Source organism: Rutilus rutilus (genome assembly GCF_951802725.1).
Source record: "Rutilus rutilus genome assembly, chromosome: 16".
Lineage (NCBI taxonomy): Eukaryota > Metazoa > Chordata > Actinopteri > Cypriniformes > Leuciscidae > Rutilus > Rutilus rutilus.
The window spans coordinates 26,590,002-26,613,109 of record NC_140224.1 but is presented as its reverse complement, the minus strand read 5'-3'; positions in this window follow the sequence as shown (position 1 = coordinate 26,613,109).

The following is a 23,108-nucleotide window of genomic DNA, read 5'->3' as shown; positions in this document are numbered from 1 at the left end:
TGGAGGTGCGTGATGTGTGAGAACCTTCATGTTCTGTTTATTCTGTTATATTTGCGCATCTAAAGCCCTGGGAAAAAAAATGGGTGCACAGACACCCATCTATTCTAATTAAATTTTAATTTGACATTCTAATCTTAACGGTTAATGATCGATTGAGCTTCGGTTGTCGGTCAGGAAAATAATCTAGGCTAAATGAAGAAAATGCTCTCATTTTAAATCTCCACCAGATTTACTATGCTGCACGCAAGTTCACGCTAGGTCAGAAACTTGTGTACATGAGCTGAGACCCGACGTGAGATTTGATCGTAGCCACCGCTCACATCCATATTGATAAATGGCAAGCTTTGCGTAGAAACGGCCGCTTTCTGTCATACGTTTGTTTCATAAATGAGGCCCAGTGTCCTTCTTTTGCAAGATCACATGACCTACATAGTGATAAGATGGCCTTGTGTTTCTCTTAGCCTGTCCAATCAAGAGATTGTGTCATATCTTTCTGCAGCTGTATTGATTATGTTCATGATAATACACTCCTATTCTGGGCCCCTGTAGAAGGGTCAACACCATCTTCGGCAGCAGTGAGGACAAAATGAGAGTCTACTGTAAAGAGGTGTAAGGCTTCTCCTTCGTCTTGGCTACTTGATTGAAGACAAGATCAGAAGCTCTGGAAAGAGCATTGTATTAGAGGCCTCTGATGTTTGATGTTGTAGTCTGCTGGGTTTTCATAAAAGAGACTCTGCACATGCATTGTAACAAGTCCGTCTGGGCTCCTTCGTACAACCCCAGTCATAGGCATTTCACTCTAAATAAACAGTTTAATTTAATCTCACATTTGGAGTTGCAGGTTGTGCTTCCCATCAAAATTTTCTTCACCCTCTTGAATATAAATAGGCTTTTTAACTCGAGCTCAATACAAATATAATGCTTTGGGTGTTATCTTCATGCTGTGGTAGATATCAATTAGGTGAACCAGGCATGTAATTGATTTTCACCCTGTTACCTCTGCATCGGTAACCTTTGACGCAATGATGCCCGAGCCGTAGTCTGGTCCTTTTTGAGCCTAATTTATCTCAAACAGTGCACAGACTTTTCTTCCAACTTTAGGGCACTTTACCTGGGGTAATGGACACAGTGCATTCTGAACCGTTCTTTTAGCCTGACGTCGTCATACTCAGATTCTAGTCAGAATGTGAGTCTGATACTGTTCCATTGGGCTGTGATTATGGGGCGTGTTTCAACCGAACCAGGAAGGAAAATGCCTCTACACTCAATTGGATAGGCCTACAACCAATCAGTGCAACGGAGTAAGTGACGTATGTTTTTCATTCGTGTTTCCGATCGACAAATGCCTTGATCGCGGTTCTCTGTTCCTCTTTTAAAATTAATGTGCTGTCGATATCTTCTATAACAGACGTGATGTCAGAATCTACACATAATGTTTTATAAACAAAGTTCGGGAGGAGCACGTTCAAATAATCAATCCAATTAACTTGTCATCAAACAATTACCGTCTACGGTCTACACTATCAGCATGAGAGGAAGCATATATTTATTCACTCTTGTCAACTCACCTAACATTCCTTGACAATTTTCAGCATCCCTCCACTCACTCTCGGCTTGTTCTTCCACAGCCTGGAATACGGGGGGAGTAGCCTACTCTGGGTTCGGGCCGAATACCGAGCCCGGAGCCCTCTCCTCGGACAGCACGCCAAATATGCATTTATTCTATCTGACTTATTTGTAAGTGTGAACTCGTGAAATCTCAATTCTCCAGCGGCAGTCATTTGTTGTAAACGAATTCAACCCAAGCGCTCGTTGATGACGTGGATGATTACGTTAGCGTTGCTCATCTGTCCATCATCGTATAAAGCCCACCCTGACAATTTGATTGGTCCGAACAATTTTTGTTCGGGCATAATAGCTCCTCAACGGATCGCGTCCAGACCGAACTTCCTGACCTAAACATTTTGTGGGCGGGGCTAAGTTCGGCTGGCATCCAGGCTACCGTTCTTTAGTGTCGAGGGACAAACCAGCATGCGGTTTTCTTTTTCCTGCTAGCACAAAAGTAATTTTGGAAGGTGAGTTGCAAGATGGCCACAGGGTCAGGAGAGTCGGACAGAGGATTGAGATTTCAGCAAGCGTGATGAAAACAGCCCTGCAAAAATATTGGAAAAAAGAAAACATCAACAATGCTGATATGCTCAACACTGACATTTACACTTATGTTGCAGCGATATCATTTTACTCAGTTGCTCAAGTGCTTTTCGAGCAATGGTCAGAGGTTGCAGAGGGGACTTCGGACAGCCGGATGTATTTCTGACCAGTTAAGCACAGTGGTATTAGAAATAATAGGCTAAGTGCACCGCTAGAGGGGTCAACTATCAGGCAACTGCCAAAAGCTGGAGTTTTTATGACGCTGGGGATATCTTTTCATAAGCCCTACTGAGAGCAGTGTTTCAGCTTGGATGAATTTAATGTGTTTTATCAGCCTTTCGGAAAGCTGTTTATCAACTCTTGTTTTTCCCCGTACAAGTCTAAAATGCAGAAAATTAGATTTCACACAAGTTCACACAACAGCGATTTCAGACGTGCAAACGCGATAACAGGCAAAAGAAAGCACAGATATTCTGCTTGATAAATGTGACAGCCTTCGACTCCCATTCGACCACATCAGGCGTCAGCGAGGAGGATACATACACGCATAAACCTTATCCATGTGCGGATCAATAAAAAGCCAATAAGCTTTATTAGCCTGCATACATGTCTAAGATGAAGACTATAAAAGAGAGAATCAAACCCGAGTGAAGAGGCCTGGGGAGAAAAGAGACAGGAGAGATAAATATGCCTTTTCCCTCCAGTCTCTCTCTTCCTCTGCCTTAATTTGCTGTCATTATAACCTATTGGGGGTTTGCTCTTGGCAATAAAGAGAGAGAAGACAGACAATTTTGCTGTCAGCCCCCCAGCACAGTAATTTGATTTGTAGCTCCAGCAGATCATGGAGTTTAGACTGAGTCAGTGGTGCTCTGTGTTTCAAGGTTACTGTGGGAGGCCTGTTTATCTCCTACCGAGAGCTGCATCTCATCTTCCACTCTTCAAATGCTTGCATTCTGTCCTTCTAGTCTTACTCTCCACTTCTGATATAGTGTTTACACACACAATTCAACAGAGCCGTCCTGAGTGGCACTTGCCTCCCTCTGAGATCTTCCAAATCACTACAATAAAGACAGACTGTTGCCAACAAAGCCACAGAAGCTTTAAACATTTGGATAATGAACGTCAGGAAGTCATTGCTCATTTCGTGCTTTCCAATTACTCTATTTAAAAGACCAGCTTTGAATTTCCAGAATGGTCCACGCTAGTTTATGCTGGTTTGGCCGGTGACAGCGTTGGGCAAATTTTGTCATTTTCTATTTGTTGTTCTGTCTTTCTATCTGTCCTTCTATATATCTACCTGCCTGCCTGTCGTTGTTCTGTCTGTCTTTCCATCCACCCATCTTTACTTTTCCAAAGCTTTTAGACAAGGCTTTGTCAAGCCCACATTCAAAGTTTTTTTCTAAAGGCAAGCTCACACTACACAATGTTTAGCTGGATTTTGCTGTTGTGGACAGATTTCCAAGGTCTGTGACAAAACCCCCAGATCGCAGCCAAATCGGTGCTCTTTGCGGTCACCAAAGCTCATTCGCTTGTAAAAAAAAAAAAAGTTTACTAAATTAAAATGGTTGCCAGAATAAATTAATTATTTTGTAAAAAAAAAAAAAAAAAAAAAAAACTGTAAGAAATGTACTTAGATTTACTGTAAGAAATTCAGTCATTTTAAAAGGTATTTATACAAAAGAATCCTGTTGTTTTTACAAAAAAAAAAAAAAAAAGGCAGCTGCTTTTCTGCCACCAGAATTATTCAGTAAAAAATACATTAAAAATGTAAAGACCTTAAAGTTTAAACCTGTACGTTTTAGTATAAACCTGCATAACATTCAGCTGAATTTAAATTAAGAACCCAATAAAAACCTTTTGAAGAATTTATTAACCTCAAAGCAGTGAACAAAAACATCTGCCATTTAACTTAAAACAATAGAGAGCATATGTGTTGTGAAGAGGCAGAGTCAGTGGGATCCATTTGCAGCTTTATTAAAGAATGGTCAAGACAGGCAGGGTGAACAACGGCAAACAGGGCAATGCAGAAAAAACAGAGACAAACCAGGTTGACAGGCAAGGGTCGAGGCAGGCAGCAAGAATCAGGGGTCAATAAACAATCCAGGTCAGACAGAAGGTGGTCAGCAACCATAAACAGTCCGAGGTCAAAAACAGAAAAACATGGGAAATAACGCTTAGAAATGGCCGGGGCAGATCAAGACTTCGCACTGAATGGATGTGTGGAAGTGGTTTATATGTGTGTGAATGAGGTGCAGGGGCCTCATTTATAACCGTTGCGTACGCACAAAACAGGCCCTGAAAGAGGCGTACGCCACTTCCGACGCATACGTTGTGATTTATAAAAACAAACTTGACGGGAAAATCTGCGCACCTGCACGCAAACTCTGACCCATGCGTACGAACGTTTTGGAGATGGAGCAGTTTGGCGACACCGATGGTGAGCTGGAGTTAAATGTCTTTTTGGTCACTTTTAGACAGAAAATCTAAAGAAAATTAAATATATACAGAAAGATAATACAAATATAATTTCACTCACCAAGCCTATAACTTGAAGCAAATATCCATCCCTTCTTAAATGTCCGCGCCAGCGAGCGCGTTGAGCCGTTTAGTGAAACTGACGCAAATAACAGTTTAAATAAATAAAATAATGATTTAAAATGAAAGCTTTAGCGTAAAGTTCTGCCAGGAAGACTCAATCAGCACGTCATGTATTACCTCACTTCTAACCAATCATGTGTTATCACTCTCAGTATAAAAGATTGGTACTTACATTTGTCTGAGTTCGCAGATGCTGACGCTGCCTAATACCTCCATCCTCCCCAACCACCACCAAGATGGTACCTTCCCCTTCATCCTCCCCACCACCACCAGGATGGTCCCTTCCTTTACCTCCAGGGGGTCGGCTGCGCCCCTGCCTTCGTCTTCAGGCAGGATATGCAGCTTTCGCTACCCTCGCATTGCGCGCTAAGGACGGGGCCTACGCCAAAGAACTTTATAAATTTATGCTTGCTGGGCTGTTAATAAATATACGCTTGTTATATCAATTTATCTCTCCCGAGTCTTTCTGGTAGAACTATGTTTTACTACTGATATAAACATTTAGATTAAATATGCCATTCAAATTAATGGAGTTAAACACTTAAACATGAAATCATTACTGAGAAGTTACAACATTCATCAATAGAAAGATTTGCGATGTTTTTTTAACACTTTTCCTGCGGCGTGCTGTGTTTTAATGTTTTAACCACAGAGATGATTGCTTATGATAATACCAGATTGTCTGAGAAAATAGTTTCGTGCAAATAATGCCCAAGGGCTATCTGTTTCCATTAAAAATATAAATCAATTAAAAATACAATTCGGCCAGTGGAAAAGATTGAGAAAAACTTTCTCTGAAATGTATTTTAAACTATTTGATTTATGTATTCAAAAACAAGGCAAGGATAGGCAACTACATGATTTTTATTAATGTAATGTGTCTTGTACCGTTAAACGTTATCACGTGGATGAATAATTATATGCAAATGATATGCAGATGAGGATCTGCATAGTAAAACTAGGGGTTGTAAGCTCCATATATGGTTATTTCTGGGTGGAGACGCATGTGCGCACAATCTTCCGATGACTGGGATTTATAAAGTGAATTCTGCGTAGGTTCTGGCGTACGAACAATTTTATAAGTCTCATTATTTTTTGGCGTACGCCATTTTTGGCTTTCGGGCGCACGTACACTTTTAGTAAGGATCCTACGCACAGTTTTATAAATGAGACCCCAGGTGTGTTGTGCAATCAGTCCCAGGTAAGAGGCATGATGGGAATTGGAGTTCGGTGAGTAATGTTAATATTCCAGAGACTGTTCCCTCCGGTGGTGAAGAGGTGGTGCAGGAGCCTGCTCTGTTACAGAGAACAGTGGGAGTTAAAGGGAGTGATGCCAGTAGCAGGTTTGACAAGGGAATTCTGAGCGTATTCGGCCCAGAACAGATACCTGCTCCACTCAGTTTGATGTTGACAATAGGAACACAGGAAGCGAATGACATCTTGATTAAGACGTTCAGTTTGTCCGTTGGATTGGGGATGATAACCAGAGGTGAGGCTGATATTGACATTGAGGTGTTTGAAGGAGGATGTCCATACCCTGGAGGTGAACTGGGGTCCTCGGTCAGAAACGATATCCTCGGGGAGGCCGTAGAAGCGGAAAACCTGGTTGCAAAGAAGTTCAGAAGTTTCTAGTGCAGTGGGAAAAGGGACTAGTCAGCAAGCTTTGGAGAAACGATCTACTATGGTGAGTATGGTGGTATGACCTTGTGAATTCGGGAAGTCTGTGATGAAATTGATGGCTATATGAGATCAGGGGAGTTGAGGTATGGGTAGAGGAGTTAAGAGTCCTGCTGGTAGTTGTCTGGAGGATTTGGAAGTGTTACAATTTATGCAGTTCCGGATGTGTTTGATTGCATCTGACTGTAAGGTTTGCCACCAAAAGCGGTTCTGGAGTAGATGGATGGTAGCTGTGATCCCGGGATGTCCTGAACTGGGTGTGGAATGTACCTGTTCGAGTAGTCGTGAGCGTGAGGGATCTGGAACGAATAAGAGACCTTCGGGACATTCGGATGGAGGTTCTGCTTGACGATTGAACTGTTCGATTTTTGTGATTATATCCCACTGTACCGGAGCCACTAAGAGATTCTCTGGGATGATGGTGTCATTGGAGAGGAGTTGAAGGGGTTCTTCTGTCTGGCGAGAGAGCGTCAGCTTTGAAAAATAAAGCCCACCTGGCCTGACGGGGATTCAGACGTTTAGCTGATCGAAGGTATTCAAGATTCTTGTGATCAGTAAGGATAATGAAAGGTTGGACAGCTCCCTCTAGCCAGTGTCGCCACTCTTCGAGAGCGAGTTTCATGGTCAACAATTCGCGGTTTCCTACGTCGTAGTTTCGTTCCGCTGAAGTCCGTTTTCTGAAAGAGAAAGCACAGGGAAACATCTTTTCTGGGTTACCTTGACGCTGAGATAGAATGGCTCCTACCCCTGTGTTGGAGGCATCCACCTCCACGATGAATTGAAGTTCAGGATCTGGGTGTCGGAGAATGGGAGCAGAAGTGAAAAGGGTCTTGAGTTTATCAAACGCTTGATGTGCTTCAGTGGACCAGTTCACACGGGAGGTGTGGCGTTTGGTCATGGTGGTTAGAGGAGCGGCTACGGTACTGAAATTTCTGACGAAACGTCTGTAGTAGTTGGCAAACCCCAGGAAGCGTTGCAGTTCTTTGACGGTTTGGGGTAATGGCCAGTCCAACACTGCCCTGACCTTTTTCTCGTCCATGGCCACTCCCTCTCGACTGATTACATTACCCCAGAAATGACGTACATGTTCTGCTTTAGCGTAGAGTGTGCACTATAGTAGAAAACCCTTGCATTTGGTTGGATTCCTGTCAAATTTCTCCGGGAAGGCGAGACGAGGGTTGGCTGAAGCATTGACGAGGTGTGCACTTTGTGTTTGTTCAGTGGGAGCATTGATGGCTGATGTTCGGAGACTTTGCAGTGCTTGAACAAGCTCCTCAGTGAGAGTAGTGAGACGGCTCAGCTGATGGTGATGTAAAGATAACTGTTGACGCTTGAGCGGATAATTCGGTGGTGATCTGCATGACTGCCACTGGATCAGTAATTGGCGAAGTCTTCTGTTGTGAAGAGGCAGAGTCAGTGGGATCCATTTGCAGCTTTATTAAAAAATGGTCAAGACAGGCAGGGTGAACAACGGCAAACAGGGCAATGCAGAAAAGGCAGAGACAAGGCAGGCAGAAGGTGGTCAGCAACGATAAACAGTCCGAGGTCAAAAACAGAACTCAAACACAGGAAATAACGCTTAGAAATGATGGCCAGGGCAGATCAAGACTTCACACTGAATGGATGTGTGGAAGTGGTTTATATGTGTGTGTGTGTGAATGAGGTGCAGGTGTGTTGTGCGATCAGTCCCAGGTAAGAGGCATGATGGGAATTGGAGTTCGGTGAGTAATGTTAATATTCCGGTGATGGTTCCCTCCGGTGGTGAAGAGGAGGCGGTGCGGGAGCCTGCTCTGTTACAATATGACAAGTTAATGATCATCTTATTGGAACTGAATGAGGAAAGGTGGAGGGAATGAGATGGAAGGAAACAAAAAATAGAGAAAGAGAGGGCAAGAAAGAGGAAAATACTTTTCTCTGTAAATGATTAAAACCACTTTAGGGGTTTTTATGAATGCAAGTATGAATTTTTAACACCCCTTAAGGATTACTGCATTTCCTTATTAGAATGAATAAAAAATTTACCAATACCTACAAACAAGCTCTTCAAATTGAAGTACAGGAATGCAAATCAGAAAATATAAGAACAATAAAACTCTGTAACAGTTGTATAGAAACTTCTCTGTTACAATTTCGTCTGAAAAATGATCTTGCTTCTTAATATTGAAGAACTGAACATAGGAGCTGAAACAAACCTTCAAGCTGGAAGTGTGGCACATCATTACATGTCATAAATCTTACTGACTTCTGTCCATATTCACTATTCACCATAATCATCGAGATGGGATGTGTTTGTCTTCTCCATTTTAGTGCCCTTCTCTGGGTTGATGGAGACAAAAACACCTTGGGAAAGAAGAAAAACAGGCGACTATCAATTATAAAATAGTGTCATTAACAGAAACAATAACTTCACAATCTTCTTTATTCAAGCTATAAATCATTACATTTTTGAAGTATTAAAGGGGTCATGAATTAAGAAATCAAATTTTTCTTGATCTTTTGACATGTAAGAGGTCATTGTACTATAAAAACTTGAGAAAAGCTTCAGAACTTAAAACTTCTTCATTAGTCAAATGAATCCAATCTCAGGAAAGGACTTGGTTTGGATTTTGTCACATTATGACGTAATAGTGCGACGAAAAACCTCTGCAGAGTCAGATCAACGCCTACTTCCATCATTGTGTCTTTGGCCCCGCCCACTGGCGCATTAGTGAGATGAGAAGAGAGATACAGGATCACTGGACTAAAAATAACATTACCATCCAAAGGATCCTAATGCTAGGAAAGTGGTTATTTATTTTCAGCTATGTGAGTGGCAGACCATTATTTGTTTGTTCGGTACATTTCACTGTGGATTCTTTGGTAAATCAGTCGCAATTTTGGCGCATGTTTTGCAAACAGCTAATCCGCCAATCACACTGCAGATGGTATAAATGGAAAAATCTCGTAATCACTTGCGTGAATTTATGTGAGAGAACTTTCTTTTTTTTATCAGTTGGTCGGGACTTCCTCTTGACCAGATGTAGTTTGTGCACCTCATCAGCATAGTGTTATATAGTATGCACACTGCTATGACAAGAAGACAACAGATGACATGAAACCTTGTTGTGTAGTGTGAGCATCACAGCAATTCAGGTAGTCTTTCATTCCTGTAGTGAGAGCTTTAGCAAACTTTACATTTCTAGTTAAACATTGATATAAATTTCATTTAATTTCAATTCATATAAATTTTACTTACATACATTCGAAAGGAGCAACTCCACGGACTTGCATACATGACCCCTGGCATCCTCTCTACAGTAAATAACTAGAAGTAAAGAAGGCAATGGTCTATTACCTCCGAAGCTTGTGACTGCTAATCCAGTAGATGCTATTACTGGTTTTTAGCTGTGTTATCAGGCCACACAGTCTGCATGGTGATATTGCAATATTGCAAGGTGAGCTGATATTTATCCAGACTGTGACTGAATCATATCTCAGCGAAGCCATCAGCATGTTCAAGGAAGAACCTCCATTGTGCAAAATGTCAAAGTGTGGGAGGATCATCTGCACATGCACAATGCCACACAGACACATATACATTCTCAAACCACACAGAAATGTCACCCATATGTTTGCTAGCATTGCCTGAGAGACTCGATGAATGAGCGCAAGCAGGATTTTATGTTCAGGGCTTGCAGAAGGACGTTGTAACTTTATTCAAATTCCACACCCGACTCAGGCTTTAGAGCAATTCACACAAAAGAGAGTGAATCATCTGTCATAATAAATGGCTTAAAGCTCAAGCCGGAAATAAATAAAGCTGTTTTTTTTTTTCTTCTTCTGTTCGTAATTGCCGAATGGCAATGTTCTGTATGAGCTAGGGAGTTTGTGTGAGTGTTGAATAGTGGTTGGCCAGGTGAAGGTTGAGTCAGTCGAGGTGAATACAGCTCGGCTGGGGGGCGGATTGCAGTTCAAGCTGCTCTGTGTGGCGGCAGGGAGGGCTCTGATGAAGATGCCTAGATAAAGACTCTGCTGGTATGGCCACTAATGTGAGTCATTACTCAGTGGCACTCTTCTCCTGTTCTCCTGTCTTATTGAGAAAATGACTTCTCGCGGCATGTGAAGAAACAGCTAGGAGGACAAAAGGGATTCCTAATGCAAAATAGTGTTGTTTCTTTTGTAACAAGTCGAGAATGTAATCTGCACATTGGCTAAAGGAATAAAACTTGTGGTTATTTCACGGCTGGTTATTTAAGTTCTAACCAATTTGTATAGAGTAATTGTTTTGTAAGGTCTATAGGAATCTAATGGAGGTCTGAGCAGTGCACTTGTCTGATCAGACAAGAGTGAAAATCAATTACTTTTTCATTCTCCTTCCAAACTTATCAATTTGAGAAGGGTGAATCGGTGCAGAACTCACATGGTTGTCCAAGGACATGTCCTTTAGTACGTCTTTGTGTGTGTGTGTGGGGGGTGTTTGTTTGTTAGCAAGTACAGTACACACAAATGCGTAGAAAATGTCTATTCTATTTTATGTTGGTCTTGACACTGACAGGGCAAAGAAGCTGTAAAATTGTGATGAGACTATAAAACAGCAGTCTTGGATTAAGATGAAGCTACACATTAAAACCTTAAATGCCCAGTAATCCCCCCCCCCCCCCCCCCCTTATTCAGAAACCTTTTACACTATAAATGAATAGTACATTTGAGAAATATGTTTAAAATCCTATCAGTAGTCTAATAAAAACTGTTTTATGTAACATGGAGCAGTTTGCCTGGTATTGACATGACTCAATTGATCTTGGTAATTGACCCTTCTGAAATGAATAATGCGACTAAAAGATCATTAAAAAATAGCTGTATTCCTGCTTCTTGATTTCCAAGATGACATAAACGTGTACCTTTAAATAAAGATTAAAGACTGCAGCTATCAATAGCTTTAAGCACATGCTTAAGATGATCATGAAATCTCTGTTGTTTGGTAATGTTGGGCTGCATTTATGCCATGTTGTAAATAAATGCTTTCGAATCACTCTTGCGGAACTTTGATGTCATACACCGATCGGTCTGCACAGCACAGCTTCAAGTCGAACACACCTTTAATTTGCAGTGATCAGGTGGTACACGCCCACATGGTACAAGCCATAGCTCTCAGAAAATTATGAGTTTACTTGTAATTACAAGTTCTGCAAGCACGTGAAGGCTTTTTACAGTTCAGAATCGTTACGGTTATTACGACGAAGTGTGAACGCAGATTTACATTCAGGGTCTACTTATCCAAATAGAGATGCTCAAAAGTCAAGCCTTGTTTACTTTGTTGTTTTGGAAGATAATCATTTAGGGGAAATATTCTCTGTGTCCCAAAGTGCCCAACTACAAAAACAATGACATCTGTACCATCGAGGGTACCATATGGTTTAAATGACCCTCTAACTGAAAGGATGTATTCACTCTGGAGAACAAGTCTCTACATCTAACCCTCCCCTACATTCAATTCAATTCAATTAAAATGTATTTGTATAGCGCTTTTCACAATACATATTGTTTCAAAGCAGCTTTACAGAAAGTGCATTTCAGAAATGTACATAGAAAAATACAGTTAGTTAATCATGTATTAATTTAGGGCATAACATATCGCCAGCGTTGAGTCGTCTCTTCACAGGCGTCGAGTCGTCTCTTCACGGGTGTTGGGGCATTTGAAGTTTCTATGAGAGGCTGGATACAAACTGGAGCTGACGAACTCTATTTACCATAGATAACAGAAAAGCAGATGGGAAATAATTAGCATAGCTGCTGTTCATAATATTAATGCATTCGATCTGATTCAACTGTAGTATAAAAGGTAAGTATTATGTGAATGCTTGGCTAAAGAGAGGCGTCTTTAATCTAGTTTTAAACTGGGACAGCGAGTCTGAGCCTCGAACAATATCAGGAAGGCCATTCCAGAGTTTAGGAGCTAAATGTGAAAACGCCCTCCCTCCTTTAGTGGACTTAGATATCCATGACCAGAAGCCTCAAATTTTGTGATCTTAAAGAGCGCGATGGATTGTAGGGCGATACAAGTTCCGTTAAATACCCAGGAGCTAAACCATGTAGGGCTTTATAGGTCAGTAGTAATACTTTGTAATTGATACGGAACTTAATAGGTAACCAATGTAGAGATGATAGAATTGGTGTTATATGATCATATTTTCTTGACCTAGTAAGAACTCTAGCAGCTGCATTTTGGACTAACTGTAGCTTGTTTATTGCTGTTATATACATGCACGCATACAAACTTTTGAAACCTGAAGAATTCTCAGGGATGCAATGATTGTCATACTAAGACAGGGATTCTCAAACTTTTTGTCAGCCAGACATTTTCTAAGTACCTCCTGATATTTCCAATTATTTAACAACACATTTGCATATTCATGGTTCTCCATTGTTGGTTAATGATCATTTGATATGTAGACAAGCAAATATAATATTTAATGTTTATATTTTAATCAATTTTGTTGATTTTTTTTTTTAATATTACATTTTTATGATTTTTTTATTATTAGCTTTTCATTTGCTTTTCAGAGTGCTGGTGCTACAAATGAGCACTAATGTGATATAGTTGGGTACTGTGAAAAAGTAGGAATGCCTGAAAACCAAAAGAACAGACTTTCAGCTATTTAATCAATGTCAGTGTGAATGAAGCTTTAGATTTGAAGCAAAACATGACTTGGCAGATTTATGAGCATTTCGAACAGTTTGTACCACTTCAAATGTTTTTATATATATATTTATTTATACTTGTTTCATAGTATTTGTGAGGGCATTTCTCAATTTTGGCCCTTAAAAGCAATGGGGCACATTCAAATGATCTTTCCAATCCGTACGATTGGAGGCCTATATGTATAGCTGACTCACCTCTGTTCCTCGACAGTCTTTTCTGCATCCCTCCGCCACCCCGACTCCTCACTCTCGGCTAGTTCCTATCCCAGCCAGGGATATGGGGTAGTACTCTGGGTCTGAGCTCGGAGCCCTCCCCCGGACAGCATGCCGAATATGCATACTCTTTTACTCGGATTATTTGTAAGTGTGATCTCGTGAATATTATTTAATGGACCTGAGTTAACATTAACTAACAATGTAACTAATGGGATATTATTGGGATATAAAACTAATAGGATATTATTGTAAAATGTTCTAAGCATTTATATTTCAAATAAAACTTTTTTTTATCACAACTTTTTTAAAGCACATCCCCAAATGTATTTCTGGGTACAAATTTATCCCCAAAATATGGTTAAGTAGGTAAACAAACACACACACACACACACACACACACACACACACACACACACACACACACACACACACACACACACACACACACACACACACACACACACACACACACACACACACACACACACACACACTCTTCTTAAGGATTGTTTTTAATGTCTTAATGATTGTTTGTAATGTGTTTTTTAATTACTGAGATGTAATTATTTCCGAGATGCAATTGGTATGATAATAAATAAAAAAAACAGCAAATTAGAAAACTTGATTTTAAATGTTCTACACACAGCAGCCTCAGTTGAGATAAGACATCAATAAACAGTGCTTGTGATGCTCTGAGGATGGCAATGCATTTTATGAAAGCTTGCCTTTTTAAGTAGTAGAAGCTAAAAGAGTGCTTCACCCTTGAAGAAAGTAAAGTCGATCATCTCCACATGAGCTGGAGAGCACATTGACTGAGCACTGAGGTATATTTGAACTGAAAGTGAGTGAATGATACAATATCATTCTCAGGGATTCTCTAAAAGCTAGCTTTTACATTTGGGAGAGGGAACTTGAATTGATTTAGTCACTTGTTCTGCCGCATTGACCACCACCCTGCTGTTTTTTTTTTCTCCAATCAATGTTAGCATATGTAAGGAATGTACTGAGAGACATATATCTGTTACTGTTATCTGTTAGACAGTTATTTGCTAATAGTGAATCACTGCATTTGTGAACAGTAAACAGAATAACAAAGACAGCAGGCCTGCATACAGTGCGGGTAAAAACAGTCATTGTTTGTCCTCCCACAGGCTGTGTTGCGCATCTTTGTGTGCTCTGGAGCTTTGAATAGTCTATAGAAATGTGTGAGACGGGCATTTCCTCTGAGGAGGCAAGGGAGGCAGTGCCTCCTTGAAAAATTGGATGGGAAAATAATCCATATTACAAAACTAAAACAATGCAAATATTACCAAAATATGACCTTAAAAAGTGTATAAATCACTTGTTTTTCTAAAGTAACACTGTCCAACAATGACACCAGCAGGTTACGTTACAGCAGGAGTCCGCATGTCTCGTGCCTCCCCCTGAGCCCATTGACTTTTAACAGAGCCTTGAGAGTATGGTTAAGCTTAGTTAAGCGGTGGAATGAATGGTGATAAGTCGCATAAGAGGAGGCAATGCCTTCTTAGCGCTATGACTGGATATGTCTGTTTCTTATCAGAAGTAACAGAGCACAATCTTTGATGTAGGGAAAATATGCAGATCTGGCAACTCTGGCTTGAACTATGGGTGATTCAAAGGGTCAAATAAAGCCTGCATTAACTTCGCTATTTTTTAACTGTTAAAACATGATTGTCACTTTAACTTGCCCTAAATTCAACACAGGAGATATTTTCTTCACACACAGTATGAGTTGCAGTCTGACACGTTTTTTTCTGCACCCTTTTGATTGACAGAACATAATCGGCACTGATCATCGACTGTTAGTCGATCAGCCGATAGTGTACATTTTAGCTTTAATCAGCCTATACAGATTATTGGCTGATACATCAGTGTATCTCTAATAATTACACTGTAAAAAAAAAAAATATATATATATATATATATATATATATTTTTTTTTTTACAATAATGTCTTATTACATTGTGGTAATAATGTCTTATTACATTGTAGCAAATGTCTAATTACACTGTAAATAAGTCTAATTACACTGTAAAAATGGATAATTACAATGTAAAAAAATATTATTACACTGTAACAAATGTATTATTACACTGTAATAAACATATTACATTGTGACAAATGTATTATTACATTGTAACAAATGTATTACAATTCAATTTATAATTACAATTAAAATGTATAATTGCACTGTAACAAATGTATTATTACATTTTTATAATTATATTACACTGTGAAAAATATATTAGACTAACAAGTGTTTTATTACATTGTAATAAACATAATTAAACTAACAAATGTATATTTACAATACAAATGTATAATTACACTGTAACAAACATGTTATTACACTAACAAATGTATAATTATTATATATTACACTTTTAAATAGAAACTGTAACAAATGTATAATTGTGATAAAATGTATAATTACACTGCAACAAGTCTTATTACAATAAAATGTATAATTACAAAATGTAAAATTACAGTGTTTCAAACATTACATTGCAACAAATGTATAATTACGTTAAAGGATAATTTCGGTATTTAGCACTTTGAGTGGTGGACACAGAAATTTTGACGATGGGTCCTGTCTCGACTTTTTGACTCGTTTAGAATCGCCTTTGACCGCTTCAGAGTGGCTGGCTATAGGCATGCACGAACATGTCCTTAAAACAACCCTTAACGTTCGTTTTCAAAACTGTGCAACTCACCGAGTGGTTAGTGATGTTCGTTGATGTTCCAAAGCAAGTAGCGTAGCGAAATACAGTTTCTGTTGTGTTTTATTTGGCATTTTGTAAAATCCCATTGATTTCTGTTGGAGGACTCATTGCTCGTTGATATTACTGCGCTTCAGACTCAAATATCGAGCGGAAGTTTATACGCGGTTGTGAGGTATCTGAAAAAATAGTTCCACTATAACAAATAACACGGATTGAAATCATACATTGCGCCGATATATTTGTTTTTAATCATCAACCCTAGTAGCAAACTTATTACACTGCAATAAACAGATAATAACACTGTAACAAACATATTATTACACCCTGACAAATCATTACACTGTAATAAACGTATAATTACACTGTAACAAATGTATTATTACAATAAATCTGGGTTACACTTTATTTAAGGTGTCATTGTTAGTGTAATCATATATTTAAGTACTGAGTAATAAGTAACTACATGTACTCACTATAGGGTTAGGGTAGGATTAGGATTTGGTTAAGGACTTACTTGCATGTAACAAAATCGTCAACTGAAATCTGCGCGGATTATCAAAAATACGACACATTTATAGGACATAAAGGGTCTCTGCGGCAAAAGTGATAGTACCAGCGGCCAGCGGGTGAAATGTTTCGAAATGTCTCTTTGCACAGCAAAGCACCTGTTTCAATAAAAGGATATATTAAAGTTTATATAGCCTACTTTTCGCTGCTGTTCTAAAATGATTTTTGCCATTACTTTAAACAATCTGCAGCTGCTTGAATCCCAGTGCAGGAGCTGTAGGTTACAACTTACCACAGAAACGTAAGCGGTTAGTTGATGACTTGTGAGTGACAATCATATATCATATATTATATATATGATAATATAATCATATATTTAACTACTGAGTACTGTTAATTATTTCACTGTAAATTTACAATAAATTGCAGGTTACCAGTTGCATGACTTTCACAGTAAGTTACCGTATCATTTTTACAGTAAATAATTGTGAAATGACAGCTGTTTACTGTGACTTCACAATAATTATGCGTCATATTACTGTGATTTAGCAGTAAGCTGCTGTAGAATTACTGTATTTTACTGTGCATTTACAGTTAGTCTATCGTATTATTGTAATTTAGCAGTAAGCTGCTGTAGAATTACTGTATTTAACTGAATGTCTATACATTACTGTGATTTAGCATAAATGATGGACCAAACAAAACTGATAAAAACAATGGTTTAACTTTTATTTTTTAGAAGAAAAATACATTTTAATAACAGGAATAAACACTGGGTAACATGAATGAACACTGGGTAACATGAATGAACACTGGGTAACATGAATGTCTGTCAATATGTGTGTGCATGTGTTTACTATGTGATAATGGTACTTGAAAAATACAATTTAATAACAGGAATAAACACTGGGTAACAGGAATGAACACTGGGTAACAGGAATGTGTGTCAATATGTGTGTGCATGTGTTTACTATGTGATAATGGTACTTCACAACGTAGGAGCTGAAAAGAGAAAGAAGGAGAGAGATACGAGAGAGTGAGAGAGGGAAGAAAAGACAAAAAGTTGGGAAAAGAGAGGGTTGCAGGTGTCTCACTCCTTCCCTTGCAGTTGGCACCTGCATAGTATGGGTTCTGTCCACTATCTACAAAAGATAAGAAAGACAAAAAGTTTAAGTTACTCTGTGGTGGACTGGCTACCTGTAAGTATGGTACTCGCATTGTAAAACTAATCCTAAAATGTCTACAATTTAAGAAATGACAATGGTGAAACTCATGATAAATCAGATAAATCATGTGAATAGTACTATCAATTAATATTAAATCAACAAACCAGAGGACTCTACTCACTCCTGTTACTTTTGCTCAGTCCTGTTATTTTTCATGAGTAACAGGACTCAAGTAATATGACTGAGGTTAAGCAAAAATTACATGACATGCGTACATAGTAATGAAACTCAGTAGCCAGTAATGTGATGTAAATTTACACTTAAAACTATTGTAAAGTAATGTAAATTTTACGTTTTTATTCTAACCCATCAATAACCTATAACATTGAAAAGGCATGTTTAATTCAAATAAACGTAAGAACAATGAATTTTACACATTTTGCAGTCTGTCTAAACTCGTAGAACAGATTAAAGGGATAGTTTACCCAAAAACCCACCCTCATTCCAAACACGTCAGCCCTTCGTTCATCTTTTGAACACAAATTTAGATTTGTTCTGACTCCTCCATGGACAGGAATTTTATTACCACTTTCAAGGCCCGGAAAGGTAGTGAAGATGGTTAGAATAGTCCATGTGACTACAGTGGTTCAACCTTAAAGGGTTACTTCAGGATTTAGCATTAAGCTTTGTATTAGTAGAAAACCTGTAGTATTTTCGAATTACCATGCTTTCCACCCTCATATCCCCCTGAGACAAGAGATTTATGTATTTTGTGTCTGGAAAAAATCCTCCGATGACGCAAAAATCGTCATTTTGCGTCATCGGAGGATTTTCTGGACAGAGGCTAAAGACTAGCTACAGGCAGTAGAAGGCGTTGTTCCGCATGTTTTCAGCCCGCCCATACAGGGTGGGATCTCACTCACAGAATGTACACACAGTCAGTCTTTCTTTGGAAGCTAAGCTAGCAGGCTCTTGTTCTGTGGAGAAAGCTGAATAGTAGGAGAAAGCTGAGTAAGTAACCATCCTCCTTTTCCCGGACTTGTCCGGCGGGCGAGATCGTTCAAAATGTCCGGGATTCAGCTTTTGCTTTCTGCGGTCGCCATTCATTGTTTACATGCACACCTTTCAATCTAACTGAATTCATTCCGATTGGTGAATTTGAATGTAGTGTTTACATGAACGCTAAACAAGTGATCGTTTGATGTGCGTTTTACCATTGCTAAGAAAAATTCCCGCTCCTCCGTGAGAGATGCGAGACCCGGCGCGTCTCAGTAATCACGCCACCGGCCTCGCGCTGTTCTCCCGCGGCCGTCAGCCTCGTCCTGCTCGCCACAGTAAACATGATGAATGGCGACTGTAGAACGCAAAAGCAGAATCCCGGACATTTTGGACGATCTCTAAATCCCTCGCAAACTCATCACGTAGGCTAGCTTTGTTGTTTACAACTGCGCACTCTTACCGGTAGGCGTGGCCTCCTAAGGCAGCGAAACAAGTGCATTCTGGGAGTTGTTGTCTTTCATCCACATAAGCCAACAATACATTTTCTGGCTTTTCTCAGTCTAGAAAGCTCCAAATTCAAAAATGTCTTCACATTTCTTCTACTTAAATGACCTATTTTAAATACACATTCATCTTCCCAGAGGTGAAGTATCCCTTTAATGTTATGAAGCGATGCAAAAATACTTAATAGTGCGAAAATAAAAATAAAAGAAAACGCACAAAAAGTATTCTCGTCGCATCATAGCAATAAGGTTGAACCACTGTAGTCACGTGGACTATTTTAACAATGTTTTTACTACCTTTCTGGGGTTTGAAAGCGGTTGTAACATTGCAGTCTATAAGCGGGATCAGAAAGCTCTCGGACTTCTTAAAATTATCTTAATTTGTGTTGAACAAAATTCTTATGTGTTTGGAACATCATGTTGATCAGTGTAATTAATGACAGACTTTACATTTTTGGGTGAACTAACCCTTCAATAGCTTAAGTAAACATCTTACTGCATAACTAATTCTAGCTTAAAACAGAGACAGTGCTTCGTTGTTTCGAACACAACTTACATTAGACTGACATCCATTCAAAGTCAATGAGCTTCCTGATCAGTGTACAGACTTGCTGGTTTATGTGTCCTCTCTGCCTCTTTGATTTTGTACCTGTCTCTGGGTTGATGCCCAAGAAGCACCTATTAAACAAAAAGACAGAGAAGAAAGATGTTAGTTTAATTCAAGTGGGATTAAAAAGGTTTCAGTTCCCAGTCATCACCTTCAGTGCTGAGCAAAACTGAAGTTAGCTCAGTTTTAACATGGTGACATTACTTGGATTCAGTTAAACAGCAACCATTTAAATAACAGCAACTGAAAAACATTTACATCACAAACACACAGTCAAGAATAGTCCTGCAACAAAGTAGATGTGTGTGATTTACCCAGGCAAAGAATTTGCACACAACAATTTACATCATTTACACTGTTTGCAGAGGATGGAGTAAGAGCCTGTTGCCAGTCCATCTCCCTGTGGCTGTTTCTGCTTGTAACGTTACTCTTCCTCCTAGAATTATTATCCGTTCACAGACAAAATGGCTCCTAATATCTCCAGATGTCGACCTGTTTTACTTTAGAATAGCACAGCTAACGAAGCTCCACTAATTCAGTGATAAACACATTTATTTTCCTATATATTTTTTATAATAAAATTCAGTTGTTTTGCAGTTGCACTTTATTTTTTCTGTTGACGAGACAGACAACGGCTGCTCCGTTTCACACACACGGCAGAAAATTATGGACGAGGCCCAGCTGACGTTACTAATTTGAGATTAATTTATTCCACCTTTGCCCAAATCATCTAGTTGATCATAACTGTCATAATACCCACATTAAGGCCACAGCTTACCTTATAACTTTATTTTCCGGTGGTCATCGTAGAAAAATGCTGTGGGAAAAGAGAGAACGCTGTTAGAGTAACGTTAACTAAGAAAAGCATTAAGCAAAGCTACACTGTAAAATAAAGTGCTACCTAAATCTGTATAGTTACTTTTTTTATAATTACACTGTAACAAATGTATATTGCGATAAAATGTATAATTACACTGTAACATAATAATGTATAATTACAATAAAATGTATAAGTACCCTGTAACAGATGTATAATACACTGTAACAAACATATTATTACACTGTAATGAACAAATAATAACACTGTAACAAATGTATTAGTACACTTTGAAAAATGTATTATTACACTGTAATAAACATAATATTACACTGTAATAAGGATATAATTACACTGTAACAAATGTATAATGCACTGTAACAAATGTATAATTACAATAAAATGTAATTACAGTTTAAATATACATTTATAGTGTAATAATAACATATAGTACATATAGTGTAATAATAAGTTTATTACAGTGTAACAATAAGTTTTTTACAGTACTAATGTCATATATAAATATAAAATCTTTTTCTAAACAAGAACCAACCTCAAAAGGCTGTTTCACTGTGTAGGTGAAAACATGGTGTATCTGTATAGTTTGATTTGATTTTAATATGTTCCAAGCAATGTTAAAACCTACGCCTTTGTATACCACACATGGCTTTGTTTCATGAGCTGAACAATATTGTGTGGAGATCATTTGTATTCAGACTCTTTCATAAGGCTTTCAGTTTTTGTGGATTTTAAATTGAGAATCACAATGGCTGGATGGGTTTCATCAAGTGTATTCAGTGCTTGAGACTCATAATTTAGTCATTTTCAGTGCAAGAATTTTCTGCAACACCAAAACACAGATGAAAGATGAAACCTCAATTTTCATTCAGCAGATGAAACATGAATTCTCAAGGGAAACCTTCATGCTTCTGTCCTACATTAATTCTGCATGTATGGCCGCTCTCATAGAGTATAGGCAGTGTTTATGATGCTAGAGAAAAATCTTCTTAATGTTTCCCAGCTATTGCATGCTTTGGGTTTTCGTATTAACTGCATTGACTACTACAGTAAACACATTAAGACTAAACATAAAAGATAAAAGATGAGAAAATACTTTTTTTGCGCTTTGGTTAGACAGCAGCCGTAAGTGTAATGATTTAGCCATATTGCTAATTTGTGCATGTATGAAAGATAAAAAGCTAAATGACAGAAATCACATAAGATTATTTCATGAAAGACTGTTTTACTTTGTCATTGAGTACAAAACTTATTAACATCAGTGTTATCACAGGTGGGTCCACTCACTGGCTCTCTCACACACAGTATGCAATTAGCATAATATGTGCTGTACCGACTGCAGTGGTGCACGACTCATTCTGCTACTAACACAGCACTCATGGTAATAGTAGCGATTTTCAGTGAGGGGAGAAAAGTTAAATTAAATGAGAGACGGTTATTAAAACTCAAAAAGCTAGGTGACTGACTCATTTCAACAGATTTCTCAATTTGCTAATTAGTTTTTTTTTTTCGTCTTTATTTGATAGTAAAGATCATATTGGTTTACACAACAATAATTTTCTTCTCAAACTCATTGTTTAAATGTCTTGCCATATTGTCTGAGCTTTGAGTGAAATTTTCTTAGTGTTCAGTTTGAAGTCTTTTTCAATTCAGCAGTAACCCGAAAGGGGCATTGGTTTTAGACAGTTTTGGACTCTCAGTTTTGAGCTGTCTATACCTGTCAGGCATATGCAGCTAAGTTAGACATAAGAGCAGAGTCTTGCGTGTGAATCTTTTGAAGAGTTTCCTTTTATCCCCCCATTAGGGTATACAGATCAAGACCTCAGGAACTTCATGAACTCAATGCAAGTCAGTATTATTTCATTGCACTTCATCTATATGTGTGAAGTATAAACAGTTGTGCTCAAACACCCTTTGTTTTTAGTAGGCGTATACTCTCTGCTGTGTTCTGACATTTATATTGCCACAGGGAGCCACTTGCCCCCGAGCCCTGATATATCTGATGTTTGTTTGCAGTTATTCAAAGACTACTTTCTTTGAATAACTCAGAATATTTTTATATTAAAATATATTCTACACTAGGGCTGAGTTGAAAATATTGATTTCTGAATTTGAATTGATTCTCAATTAGATACTAAAGCTATTAAAATGGTTTCCATTAATTAAAATAAAGCTGAAATTAAATATAAATGTAAGATGTTAAAGTTAAATTGAAATAATAAAATCAATCGTATATACATAATACCAAAATAACACTGGTTTGGTAAACCAAACAATAATTATTTTATAATTTAGGGTTCATTCACACTTGGTTTGATTGCTTGGTCCAAACCAGATTTCGATTGCTCCACCTTGCCCCGTTGGTTTCTGTTCACGCTATATTATTTGGGTCCGAACCAAGCTACTCTTGCGTCATCAAGCTG